Source organism: Macaca fascicularis, chromosome 14 (genome assembly GCF_037993035.2).
Source record: "Macaca fascicularis isolate 582-1 chromosome 14, T2T-MFA8v1.1".
Taxonomy (NCBI): Eukaryota; Metazoa; Chordata; class Mammalia; order Primates; family Cercopithecidae; genus Macaca; species Macaca fascicularis.
This window is the reverse complement of record NC_088388.1, coordinates 111,648,468-111,662,238: the sequence shown is the minus strand read 5'-3', so window position 1 is coordinate 111,662,238 and position 13,771 is coordinate 111,648,468. Positions and strand designations below refer to the sequence as shown.

Genomic DNA, 13,771 nt, shown 5'->3' with positions numbered 1-13,771 from the left:
GTTGGCACAGGCAACTCGGTGGCCCAAGCTGAAGGCATCATCTGTGACCCCCAACTATCCCCATGTGCAATTCTGCCCCTACACTGTATCCCCTGACTCAAAAAAATGACACTTTCATCTACAAAGTTGTCTGAGCCATTAATCCGGGCATCCCTCTCTCGCCCCTTGGGTTCAGTCACCCACCGAGTCCTACTAATTCCACTTCCCAAGGGCTGGCTCCCTCCCCCTAGTCTCTTAAGTTCCATTGGTATTCCCCTTGTCCAGGCTGCCATCATCTGCTGCCTAGATTGCAGCAACAATCCTCCATTGTTCTACCACCTCCAAGCTGTCCACCAACCCCACTCTGACGCATTCGTATAGTCTTTCAAATGTGCACTTCTGCCTGGCGGTCTCCTCCTGGCTTCAGCCTCAAGCCTCAGCTTGATTGTCACTTCGTTTGGGGAAACTCCTCTGATGCTTTCCCTGGTGTAGGCACCTCGCCCGCCTGATGCCATCACACAGTGCAACAGTCACACTTTACTGTTAGGTCCTGGCCTCCCATATCAGACTCTGAGTTCTACAAGGGCAGCTACTGTGTCTTTCTTGCTCACCCCTTTACACACAGCTCCTTCCCCACAAAACAAAATGTCTAACAAGGGTCATTTTACAAGGGAGATGTGATTCCTTGGCAGGGAAATCTGGGTAGGATTTCTGATGATAAATAAATAAATGAGGAGCCCACAGCAGGTGCACAAGTGACCCCTGGCCTGATCTAGGCTGGCCCCTTCTTCCCCTCTCTTTCGCTTTTCCTCCTTGCAGAGCTGGCTGCTGTGACCACAAATGGAGAGGAAACACGATTTATATTTCTTTCTTTGGTTTGGAGAGTGCAGTGACACACAGAGATAAATTATCTCTCTCCTCACCCACCCCCCAATTTTTTCTTTGGGTTTGTAAATCTTTGAAGACAACCATCTGAAAGGGGCTGACAGGCAGGTGTTTGGGAGAGGGAGAGAGCTAGGAATAAGGTGTTTTGACTGAGAGAAGAGCTGCTAATGCATCCATGGTTGTTACCAGTGTGATGACAATTGCAGTTATGGAAGCACTTTGATTGGGGAGGAGGAAGAGGAGAGAGAGGAGAGAAGCCATCTTCTTATCTGTCAGAGGCAATAGCAGAGTCTGAGAAAGTTAGAGCCTCTCACTGCCTCTAAAAATCTTCCCGGACAAAAATAAAAAATAAAATAAAAACTAAGCCAGGTCTGTCTGGACCTGGGGAGCAGTAAAGTGGCTTAGATATGACCTGAGGCACACCCCATTATTGAGCTGCTTCTCCTGGAATTGATACCTGTAGAGCCTCCAATAGACAGGTTTAGCTACTCAGCAGGATGGGCCTCCTGTGTGCCCATGTCTCAGGTGCTAGAGGGTTCTAGAAGTCACGATTTCGACCCTTAAAGCTCAGTGAATGCATACGGATCCCTGGACTCTGCCCCTGATTTACCCAAGCCTTCCTCTTCCTGTGTGATCTTGATAGATGAAGAGAGGAGAGAAAGGGAGAGAAATCCTAAAACTGAGAAAATGCTGGGAATGGAAGGGCACTGCTGGACCCAGCTGCTCTGCAGGGAGACAGACATGTTCCAGAGAACAGCAGAGTCATAGCACAGAAAACACAGAAGCACATTTGTCTGGGGCATCAACTGTGTGTGTGTGTGTGTGTGTGTGTGTGTGAGTGAGAGAGAGAGAGAGAGACAGAGAGAGAGAGACAGAGAGAGAGACAGAGAGAGAGAGAGAGAAAGCGAGAACAAGGATTTAGTGGAAGTTCAGCACTGAGTCTTATTGAAAATGAAGCCAGAGCTGACAGATGTCAGCCGGCTCCAGCCACGCCTACTGCAGACATCAGGGGAGCCCAAGCTCAAGATGCCCTCCTGCTCCTGCCTGCCTTGAGGGTTCATGCTACCCTCAGAGCCAAGCAGGCAAGGAGGCCTCAGGCAAGCTCAACCAGACAATCTCTGCTGTCAGATTCTGGGCAAAGGAGGCAACATTTGTTCCCTTCCTTCCTAAAGGCAGAGTTCTGCTATCCCTACCCTGCCTGCACCCCAACACACACACACACACACAAAAAAAAAAAAAAACACATACACACACACATAAACACACATGTGCACGCACACAGCACCAACACTACCACCACGACCACCACCACCAGCAGCAGCAGCAGCAGCAGCAGCAGCAGCTTTTGCCAGGCAGCTGTACCAGGCTGCCTCATCCTATTTACGAAGAAAAAGGAAGAAACTAAAATCCAGCTCTAGACTTGGCTGTGCCTCAGCCCCATAAAGGCTTCCAATTTCCATGTTCTCACGTAGCCCAGAAAATAAGAGTAATGAACAGCTTACATGTATTCAGTGCTAACCACATATAGGCATTGTGCTAAGTGCTTTGTGAGACTTACCTTTCATACCCCTCACAACTCTCTGAGGCAGTTTCAGTTATTAGCTCCATTTTGTCAATGAAGAAACTAAGTCTAGAAATAAAACAGGTAAACAAACCAAGCAACTCAGAGTCATCCACAGTTACCAAGGGCCATGGCCTCAAAGAAGGCTTCTCTGACTTCCTAGAGCTAACTTAGATACCTCTCCTTTGGGCTCTAGTAAGGATCTTAGCACTTACCACATAGCATTATAATTAAGGGCTTATATACCATGAGCAAATTTTTCACTAGTGGAATGTCAATGAAAGCCATGTGCGCAATTTCCAGGCCTGTGCACCTGTGATTCCACTTCAACCATGTAGATGAGGGCAAAGCCCCACGACAGTGGTTCTTAAATTTGGTTGCTATTGGAGTCAATGTGTAGCCATGTTTGGGAACTGCTGCTTTAGAAGATGCTAGAGAAACACAATGGAAGGAACCTGGGTCCCTGGATGACCGTATGAAGCAGATCATCCTGCCAACTGGGAACATTCACCTTGAACAGTTACATAAGAGAGACATCACCTCTATCTTACCTACCCTCACAAATGCCATGGAGACGCCTGAGGAGTAAAAGGAAAATCTGATATCACTTGGAGGCCTGGACTGTCAACCATTGGTCAGGAAAGGCAAAGGCACCAGCAACTGCTTGCTTGTAAACACACGTGCACACACATGCACAGTTCTCCCTGTCCCAGTCACCATTAAAGCAGTAATCAGCTAAAGCCACAGTTTTCCTGGCTTCCTACCAGGCTCTGATTAAGGGAGAACTTCTCCACCCACCTTCCTCACTCCAAGGCAGGCTGAGCGCCAGCTTCCTCCTTTATATTCTCTTCCTGTTCCTATAAAGCAATTAAATAAAAGTTTCCTGTAGACTTCACCTTTCCTATCTTCTCTCCTAGAACTTGGCTCATATTTTTGTCTTTTTCTGAATCCACACGCTTCCTCCTTCTAGTTCAGAAGATGAAAAAATCCCTTGATTCAGGTGACCACCTGTAGGGAGGGGGCTCCCACCTAAATCCCTGGTGTAAAATTCAAGTAGAATCCTGCACCACTGCTGCTTGGAAGTTGGAGGCCAAGCCAGCTCAGTAGCCTTGGAGTTTAGAAATGGGACTCCTTGAAAGCAGAGACCCCAGGATGAGGAGTGCCTTCTAAGGAGCAGAAACCATGGCCATTCCCCAGAGAGGCAAAGTGGCAGACCCTGAGTCCAGGACCATGGACAGGGAAGAGTAGGCCTGACAAGTATGTGGACCAGAAGGAAGATAACTCCCTGAGTAGATGGCCCAGCCTGGGAGGTTAGCACTGAGCGAGAACACCTCAGGCATGGTGCCTATCCAAGAAGAGATGATACCTCTTGGGGATGTGGGATCAAAAAAAGGAATGTCAACAAAAACAACATGTGGGACAATACAAGCAACACATGGAAAGGTCCTAGCCATGATGTGACTTTGATTCCATAGGACAAAGCATGCTAGAGTTCCATGAGGGAGGTGCTGCCACCCAAGCTCTAGTACTGAGCTCCTTCCTGCTCTCTGTGTGATCCTAGTCAGTCAACCGGGCTTCTCTGAAAGTCAACTTCTTTATCCACAAAATTAGTATGATGGTAACAGCTTCCCTAGTGACTTTACTATGGTGTTAATAAACTCAAATAAGATGATATATATGAGGGTAAATAGTAAAACGTAATTTATGATAAATATTTCACATGCTCTGGTTTTCTGCCTGCTTCAGATGAAATTCCGGTGCTGAGTGGTGAGACTTCAGTACAGAAGCTACTCATCAAATATTTGCTGGAGCACTGTTGATTTTGTTGTTTAAAAAAGTAGTTAAGTAAATGCAGTCCCTTCTAGTCAGAGGCAAGTGGAAAGAATAAGAGGAGAAAGGAGGCAGGGTTAGAGATTCAGACCTTGTGTGCATCTGCAGTTCTGTTCAGCTGCCTCCTCATTGATCCCCCTGCTTCCTTCCCCTCGTGGTGAGACTGGAGGGGGTCTGTAGAAGAAAAAGCAGAACAGGGAAGCAAGTGAGTGAACCCTGGGAAGGGCTCTTGGCCCAGGCTCCCTTCCTCACTGTTCCAGACAGATTGTTCATAGCACTGGTTGTCCATGTCACAGAAAACCTGTCCTCCCCACAGTCCCCAGTAGCCATGCTCTAGATCATGTAAGGTCCCCTCAACTGACTACAGCTGAGCGATAGGCATCTGACCCGAGAATCTAATTTATAGACTGGCAAGTGGGCAAGGAGTTGGCCTGGCATGATAATGTTCCCCCAGGGTTAATGACTTAGAATAATATGGGAAGAATAGGGCAGTTAGCAGTTGTATTAGTCCGTTTTCACATTGCTGGTTAAGACTTACCTGAGACTGGGTAATTTATAAAGAAAAAGAGGCTTAATGGACTCACAGTTCCACGTGACTGGGCAGGGCTCACAATCATGGCAGAAGGCAAAAGGCATGTCTTACATGGTGGCAGACAAGAGAGAATGAAAGCCAAGCAAAAGGGATTTTTCCTTATAAAATCATCAGATCTCATGAGACTTATTCGCTGCCACAAGAACAGAATGGGGAACCACCCCCATGATTCAATTGTCTCCCACTAGGTCCCTCTCATGATGCATGGGAATCGTGGAAGCTACAATTCAAGATGAGGCTCTTTGGTGGACAAGGCTGAGATGGAGATGGAGATGCTTTGGGACACAGCCAATGCATATCAGCAGTGAACAGAGGAACTAAAGTCATGAAGTAAAGAGAGGCTGGGGAGGAAGGTCATGAAGTAAAGAGAGGCTGGGGAGGAAGGTCATGAAGTAAAGAGAGGCTGGGGAGGAAGGTCATGAAGTAAAGAGAGGCTGGGGAGGAAGGTCATGAAGTAAAGAGAGGCTGGGGAGGAAGGTCATGAAGTAAAGAGAGGCTGGGGAGGGGAGCATGAGAGGCCTTGGGCAGGTCAAAGTTCTGAGCAAGCAGAAACCATGAGATAGAGAGAAATCAGGGCAGAGAGCAAAGAAGAGAAGTGGGCAGACATGGAGAGAGGAAAATGCAAGAAGAGGAGCCCAGACCCGTCAGGACTGTGCCCCTAATGCCACTAATGCCCTAATGCCACTGCCATGTGTTCTGCTCTCAGCCACCCCAATCCTGGCTCACCCTGGAGCCAATTTCTCCCAGAGCTTGTTTGTTCAGCTTCTCCAGAGTGCCCTGGAAGCTGGGCTTTGTGGCTGACTTTCTCGTTTTCTTATTCCTATGTGCATCTTTACCAAAAACCCTGCATTACTTGAGGAATGCTGATTGGGTTTCTGCTTCTTGCAATCCAAAAATCTAAGCAAATAGGCTGCCGCTGGGGATTTGGCAGCTTGAATCTCAGAGTGTAGGGTCGTTGGCACATCTCTAGGGTGTCTGTCTAGCAAAGCTGGGGCAGCTGGGCTTGGCCCTACAGTCTGGAAGGGCTGGCCTTGAATGCCCGAAGCTCCTGTTCCTGAGCCCAGCTCAGGGTCCTCGCCATCAGAATAACAATGAGTTCACACAAGCCAGCAGGTGTGCAAGCCCAGCCCTTGCCCAACCATTCTAGTCAACTAGGGAGGCCCATGCATGTGCCATTGTCCTGCCTTGGCATCAAGACTATGATCTGCTAAACGTGCTGAGAGAGGATGGGTAACCAGAGATGGATGCCAGACCCTATATCTTTACTCAGTCTCTTGCCTAAAATTCACAAAGCCTGATGCAAAGGTACGGAGGCTTCCTGTCCAGCTTCCTTCTCTTTATACCTGGGCACCATCCTATACCACCAGTGGTCACATGCACAGAGGGGCAGATTCCCTGGCCATAAGTTCAAGCTTCATCTACACTTGTCCCATCCCCTCAATAGCCACTCTTTGGCCAGCCTTCAGGCCTTGGGGCTTGCAGACCAGTAATGAACCTGGGGGTGCACTTGGGAAGAGGTCCCTGTAAATCTGGAAAGGGTAGTTCAAGTCTGTTTGGTCTGTGTCCCAAGTACGTTGAATGTGGGACAGAAAGGGACATGGGTATAGTATAAATACTGCCTTTATTATCTATGCACAGTACTAATGAGAGCAGCAGCTTTGCCTCTGGCTTTGTCCAGGGCTGTAGATGAGAATGCCTGTCATTCACAAAGGGCTTACTATGTACCTGCTACTAAGCATGCTTTGTATATTAACTTATTAGATTATTAAACAACACTGGCTTATCGTTATTCTTAATTTACGATGAGGAAACTCAGGCACAGAGAGATTAAGTAACTTGCCTAGGAGTACATGTAAAGTCAGTGGTAGCCACAGGATTCCAATCCAGGCAATCTGGCCCCAGGGTCTGGGCTCTAACCATTTTGCAACACTGCCTCAGCAGCTGAAGTGGAATCAGGACTTTCCGCTCACTTCAGACTCCAGTTTAGGCCCCGTGGAGGCACAGAAACCACTCTCCTCTCATTTCCTTTTCTAACGACAGCTGTGAACACAGCATCTCCATCTCAGCCTTGTCCACCAAAGAGCCTCTGCAGGCAGCCCAGGGGCATGTGAAAGAGAGGCAGCCTGGGAGGGGTGTCTGGAAGACTTTTTCAACTCAGAGTGGAAAACAAGTCAATGTTGATACAGTCACTCTCTGTATCTGCAGATTCCTCATCTGTAGATTCAGCCAATCACAGATCAAAAATAGTTTTAAACTAATAAAAAATAATAATACCAAAATAACATATAACAGGAAAATTTAAAAATACACTATTATAACTATTTACATACTATTTAAATTGTATTAACTATCATAAGTAATCCAGAGATGATTTAAAGTACAGTCATGTGCTGTACAGTGATGTTTCAGTCAATTATGAACCTCATCCATAACAGTGGTCCCATAAGATGATGATGATGATGATGATGATGATGGTGATTTTGATGATGATCATTATTATTTGAGACAAGGTTTCACTTTGTCACCCAGGCTGGAGTGCAGTGGTGCAACCACAGCTCACTGGAGCCTCGACCTCCAAGGTTCAGGTGATCGTCCTGCCTCAGCTGGGACTACAGACGTGTGTCACCATGCCCAGTTAATTTTTGTGTTTTTTGCAGAGACGGCATTTTGCCATGCTGACCAGGCTGGTCTTGAATTCCTGGGCACAAGGGTTCTGCCCACCTTGGCCTCCCAAAGTGCCAGGATTATGGGTATGAGCCATCGTGCCTGGCCAAAGTTATATTATCATACTTTTTCTTTACCTTTTCTATGTTTGGATGCAGAAATACTTACCATTGTATTACAGTTGCTTACAGTATTACGCTGTAAAGATTTGTAGCCTAGGAGCAATAGGCTATACCATATAGCCTAGGTGTGTAGTAGGTTATGTGTCATCTAGGTTTGAGTAAGTACACTCTACAACAGTGGTCCCCAACCTTTGTGGCACCAGGGACCAGTTTCATGGAAGATAATTTTTCCACGAATAAGGTGGGGGGAGGGGATGGTTTCAGGATGATTCAAGCACATTACATTTATTGTGCACTTTATTTCTATTATTATTACATTGTAATATTAATATATAATGAAATAATTCTACAACTCACCATAAAGTAGAATCTGTGGGAGCCCTGAGTTTGTTTTCCTGCAACTAAACATTCCCATCTAGGGGTAATGGGAGACAGTGACAGATCATCAGGCATTAGATTCTCATAAGGAAGGTGCAACCTAGATCCCTGGCATGTGTAGTCCACAATAGGGTTTGTGCTCCCATGAGGATTTGATGCCACTGCTGATCTGACAGGAGGCAGAGCTCAGGCAGTAATGCAAATGGTGGAGAGTGGCTGTAAATACAGATGAAGCTTCCCTGGCTTGTCTGCTGCTCTCTTCCTGCTGTGAGCCCTGGTTGCTAACAGGCCACACACTGGTACTGGTCTGTGGCCCAGGGGTTGGGGACCCTTGCTCTATAATGTTTGCACAATGACAAAATCACCTAACATCACAGTTCTCAAAATATATCCCCATTGTTAAGCAATACAGGAGGATATGCATAGGTTATAAGTGAATACTATGCCATTCTATATAAGGGCCTTGCTCATCTGCAGATTTTCGTGTCCATAAAGTGTCCTAGAACCAATCCTCTATGGATCCCAAGGGACAACTGTAACTGCTCTTCGTTAAGCACCTCTATCGGCCAACATGGGCTTTACGTACATTATCTCATTTAATCCTCACATCACTAAGAGGTAGCTAGTATAATCCCCATTTATTATCATTTTTTGTAGGGGGGAGGTCTTGCTTTGTTGCCCAAGCTGGTCTTGAACTCTCATCAAGCAATTCTCTTGCCTTAGCCTCCTGGGATTACAGGAGTAAGCCAGGTGGGAGCCACCATCCCTGGGCAATCTCCATTATAAGATGTGTAACTAAAGTTTTTAAATTTTTCTGACATCACTCAGTAGTTGGCTTAAGGCGGAGTTGGACCCAGTTCTGTTTGGCTGTAGTTAATGGGATCTGCTAATGTACCCTGCAGGGACCCAGTTCACATGAACGTCCCTCCTCTCCTCCCTGCCTCCTGCCTGCCTCCCTTTCCCTACCTTTCTTCCCTCCCCCACTTCACTTTCTCCCTTCTCCCTTTCTCCTTTTCTGCATCTCCAGAAAGACGATCCCCTGGGTAGGTCCCTTCCATCTCTGACAGAATCCAATGGCTCATGGCAAGCACATTCCCTGGGTCAGCACTTGTGAAGATGCCTCAGGATAAAAGGAAAGAGGTCTGCAGGGAGAGAGAGAGCAGGGGGACAGAGAAGCCAGCCATCACTGCAGGTGTTTCTGACTGACATAGTGTCTGCCAGCACCCAGAAATATGGAGATTAGCTTCAGCTCTCCACAACTACACCTCTCCACAACTGTTTAAGAAAAAGAAATCTACAAATAAATATCTGCAAAGCAACTTAGCTGCAGCCCCTCCCTACACACTGGCCCCTCCCTGCACACTGGCACACACATACTCAGTCACTCTGGCTCAGTCACGTGATCTGGAGCTTTAGTGACTCTCTCACACTCTCTGTCTCCTAAATGTTGACCTGGTGGGAAACTGGAGAGTTGCTGCTGGGCTGGCCCAGGGGAGGAAGCCCAGAGGATGAGAGAGACTAGGTGGTATTCTCAGGCCCCTCTGAAGGCTTCTCTAGGATTGCTGGCTCACAGGTTCCCAGGAGGGTACGGGGCATTTCTTAACTACATATTAGCAAGCAGTGAGCCACCTTGAATGTCTGAGCTGAGAAGGGCTTTAGAGACTGTCTCCTGTCATTCTCTCATTTCATGAAACTTTCAAACAATCTAAAGCCACAGAAAGTTACAAAATCCCTGTGGTGGTCTGGCTGACTGTTAAAGTCAAGAAGGGCTAAGTGTTATGAAAAACACCCTCAAATTCTTAGTGACTTGACACAAGGTTGTCTTGCATTCACCTAGCAGTCCATTAGGGGGCACCAGTGGTGGAGTGAGAGGGCTCTGCCCGTGCAGTCATGCAGGCATCCAGGCTCTAACCATCTTTGGTGCTGCCATCTCCAACAAGGTCATCACAAGACAGAAAGATAAGGTGGAGGGCCGTGTGTAGGCGGTTTCCATGGGTGGACATTTCTCCTGCATACATCCCGTTGGTCAGGATCATCACATAGCAAGGGAGGTCCAAGAAGAAGAGGAGGAACTCAACATTAGCGAGCAGTAGCAATCTCTGTTACTTTCTGCAAGGAGGCATGACTTTCTTTCCTTTTACTTTGAACCCTCTACTCTTAATCTCTCAGGCAGGTGTTAATAATAAAAACAAGAATAAATAATAAAAAGAGGTCCTAATTTTGAGGGCTTATTATTTGCCAGACTGTGCAGATTTTATTTTATTTAATGCTCACAAGAACCCAATGCCAAGGTTCTGGTATTATTCCTATGTTCAGAGAGGGTAGAACTAAGGCTAAAAGAGGTTTAGCAACTCCTGTTAGGTCACACAGCTCTTCTGGGTGGATAGTCCTGCTGGGATTGGAGACCAGCTCTGTCTGACTCTAAGGGGGTGCAGGAAGAGCTAAGGACAGCCAGGTTGGGATTCAGCCATAGCTGGGTCATGTCAACCTCTAGCAGACAACAGAGAAGCTGAGCCATTGTTCCCCACAGCCATATCCTCACCCCCACCTCCAAAGAAGGGGTTGGGAGGCAGAGAGCCTCTGAATCACCAGGCAGCTTGACAGCACATCCCCTGCTGAGTAAAATTGCTTTTAAAAAGCACTTACTTTTTATGATCTAATTCAGGATGACATTGAGTGTTCTCCAGCAGATGCCTCTGCCCCGTTCCCACCAGCTCCCCACTTCTTTCTACCCCTTTTCCTCAAAGCTGTGACTGCCCCTGTGAGCAGCAAGACTCATACCCTGAGTGCAACTTCTTCCCCATTTGGGGGAGGAAGTTGATTCCACATGGTGGGATGGGTTGTCCCCAGGCTGCCTCCCACTCTGTGTTCCTCTTAGTCCCAGAGCCCACCACTGCCTCTGCTGTGAGCAATATTGTGCTCACTGAGATCATGGGCACTGGGGTTAGACAGGCAGGGTTCAAGGCTGGCTCCACCACTTATATGTTAGTTATAGGACCTTGATCAATAATTAACCTCCCTCGCTTTCATCTGTAAAATGCAAATAGTAATATCTGCCTCCCAGGACTGTGGTGAGGATTAAGTGAAGTAATTCAGGTAAAGTTCTGATCCCAGTGCCTGGCACACAGGAAGAACTAAAATGCTTTGGGGTGTTACTTGTTCTGGGATAAAATATATCAATGAGCAGATATTCTGAGTCAACCCTTCCTCCATTAACTGAGTAAGAGGGGCCATCTCTGCCCAGATGCTCACCCCTTGCAAGACCTCTGAGGCAATCTCTAGGCAGCAGACGAGTTCTGCACCTTGCTGATGCTGAATTGATGCGAGGGAGGCTGAGGAAGGACTTATCCAGAGAGAGTGAGTTGATCATAATCTATACAATGAATGAAGAAGGGGAGAGGGGATCAGTCCAGGTCCTCTGAGGAGCAGATACCAAGGAGAAATCAAATGAGCATGGATTTTTAAGAAAATGCCTGTGGGAAAGGAAATAAGTGAGCTGGGAAAGCTAGGGAGAGCTGTCAGACCACAAGGCTGGGCAGGTGGGGATGCAGAAGTCTAAGGAAGGTTTGGCAAAGCCATTGAGAGTCATTGAGCCAAAGCCAGTGGACAGAGGGGCACCCTGTCTTTCGACTTCAGCCTCCAGCTGCACTCATTCCTTGGTGGAAACGGCTCCTGGAAAGCATGGGTTCCAGGCAAAGGCAGCCACGGATTCCAAGGCTCGGCAGCTGGAGCCCCAATCAATCACTGAGGTATAATCAGAAAAAGGAGGTCTTTGAGGCACCTCAAGGTGCCTCAAGGAAGGAGACAGACTGAACTGTGGGCAGAGGCTGGGCATGCATTAGTGGAAGGAGCTGCAGAAGGAGAGAATGCAGAGCAGGAAGGTTGGGAATATAAAAATCGTTGGAAATTACAAATTACCATCTCTTTAGTGTTTCTTGGGAGATACAAGTTATAGATTGGGAATTCCCTTTTTATGATTTTTGGCTACCTGGACTGCGCTCCTTCCAATATAATTGCATCTGAGACTTGTTCCAGTATTCAACAAATCGTTTTATAAAATATGGTGCCTATGATGCAGCAAACATAGTTCTAAAGGCTTTATTCTAACAACAAACCAATGACGTGGGTGTAATCTTTGTCATACTCATTTTACAGATGAGGAAATGGAGGCACAGAGAGGTTAAGTGACCTGCCTGAAGCCACAGCCAGAAAGGAGTGGAGCTGGGATTGGAACCCCAGAGTCTGTGCTCCTGCCCAATACCCGCGGCTGCCCACCCTTGGCCACCACTCTGTCTCCGTGTCTCCATTCCCTTCTTCCCACTTCTCCTCTCTACATTACAGCCTTGCCTCAGCAGCCAGTCTGGCGGTGTGCAGCCACTCCCACCTCTGACTGCCAACTCCCCTGCACACTCCCTGAGGACAGGGAGGCCCCTGCCCTCCTGAGCTCTCTGAAGCACTTGGCGCTGGCCAGCCCAGTACAGTCGCCACACATCTGCTCATCTGGGTTTGGATCATCTTCTAAAGCCTTTGCACTTCATCACCCCCAAATTCTGCTCTGTTGTTTAAGGATTGTCTCTCTTAAAGCTGACTCTCAAGTAGGGCTGACCTCCATTCTGGGTGTGGAGTAGGGACAACTCTTTTGGAGGTGACGTCACAACCCTCGGTAGCCACCTACACCAGTACCCCACAAGCTTCTGAAGGTCTAACCCCTCCCGCCATGTTGCTCCCTGATCATTTGTTTCTCTAGCCTCTTGGTAAAGTCCACAGCCATCTGCTTAAATGTAGAACTGGAGGCTTAATTCAGCCCTACAGCTTTGATTGGTTTAGATATAATGCTTATTTTATAGGTACTTAGAAAGGGAGATGTTCACTGGGCAGTTGCGGGGAGATGATCCATGACTATAATTCCAGCACTTTGGGAGGCCGAGGCTGGAGGATCACTCGAGCTCAAGAGTTCAAGACCAGCCTGGGCGTAAAAGCAAGACCCCCATCTCTACAACAAATTTTTAAAAATTTAGCCAGGCATAGTGGTTCACACCTGTAGTCTCAGCTACTTGGGAGGCTGAGGCTAGAGGATGGCTTAAGACCAGGAGTTTGAGACTGCAGTGAGCTATAATTGTTCCATGCACCTGAGCCGGGGTGACAGAATGAGACCCTGTCTCAAAAAAAAAAAAAAAAAAAAAAAAGAGAGAGAAGACAGAAAGGAAGGAAGGAAGGAAGGAAGGAAGGAAGGAAGGAAGGCAGGCAGGCAAGGAGGGAGGAGGGGAGGGGAAGGGAGGGGAGGGGAGGGAAGAAGGGAAAGGGAAATGTTCACTGGGACAAAGAGACATGGAGTAGTCTACAGGATTGGAGAAAAGGAGGTCCTATTTGTGTTCCTTTTCTGCCAGTGCATCTAAATTCACCACTGTAAGAACCAAGGCCAATCAGATCACTTCATTATTGTTCTTTACAGAAACATGGGTCCTCAACACTTTCCTGATTCTGGAGGACCCTAACTTGGGTTCCTTCTAGGAACCAATGGATGTGCAGGGAAGGAGAGTCCTAGGCAGAGAGTGCACCATGGGAGGAACCCCACTCTTGCCCCACAACCCTGGTCAACCCCATAACTGGGCAACCCCAGGGAGGGGAAGTCATGAGAAAGAGGGGGTGGGGGTGGAGCAGGGAGGCAGAAGCACCACCACCAGGTGTTTCACGCCTTTCCTGGCTGTATGTCCACTGCACAAGGCCTACCCCATAGAAGATCTTGTGCTAACTCGAGGG

At 47.6% G+C, this 13,771-nt stretch overlaps 1 long non-coding RNA gene across 1 annotated transcript; it reads right to left on the bottom strand.

Annotated features, from left to right (window-relative positions):
* Positions 1–842: 842 nt before the first annotated feature.
* Positions 843–11,401, bottom strand: LOC123568690 (uncharacterized). Its single transcript, XR_006692138.3, has 3 exons — positions 11,264–11,401; positions 9,845–10,019; positions 843–4,429 (listed from the first exon to the last, which is right to left on the bottom strand). It is a non-coding gene; the product is annotated as an uncharacterized lncRNA (long non-coding RNA).
* Positions 11,402–13,771: the final 2,370 nt, after the last annotated feature.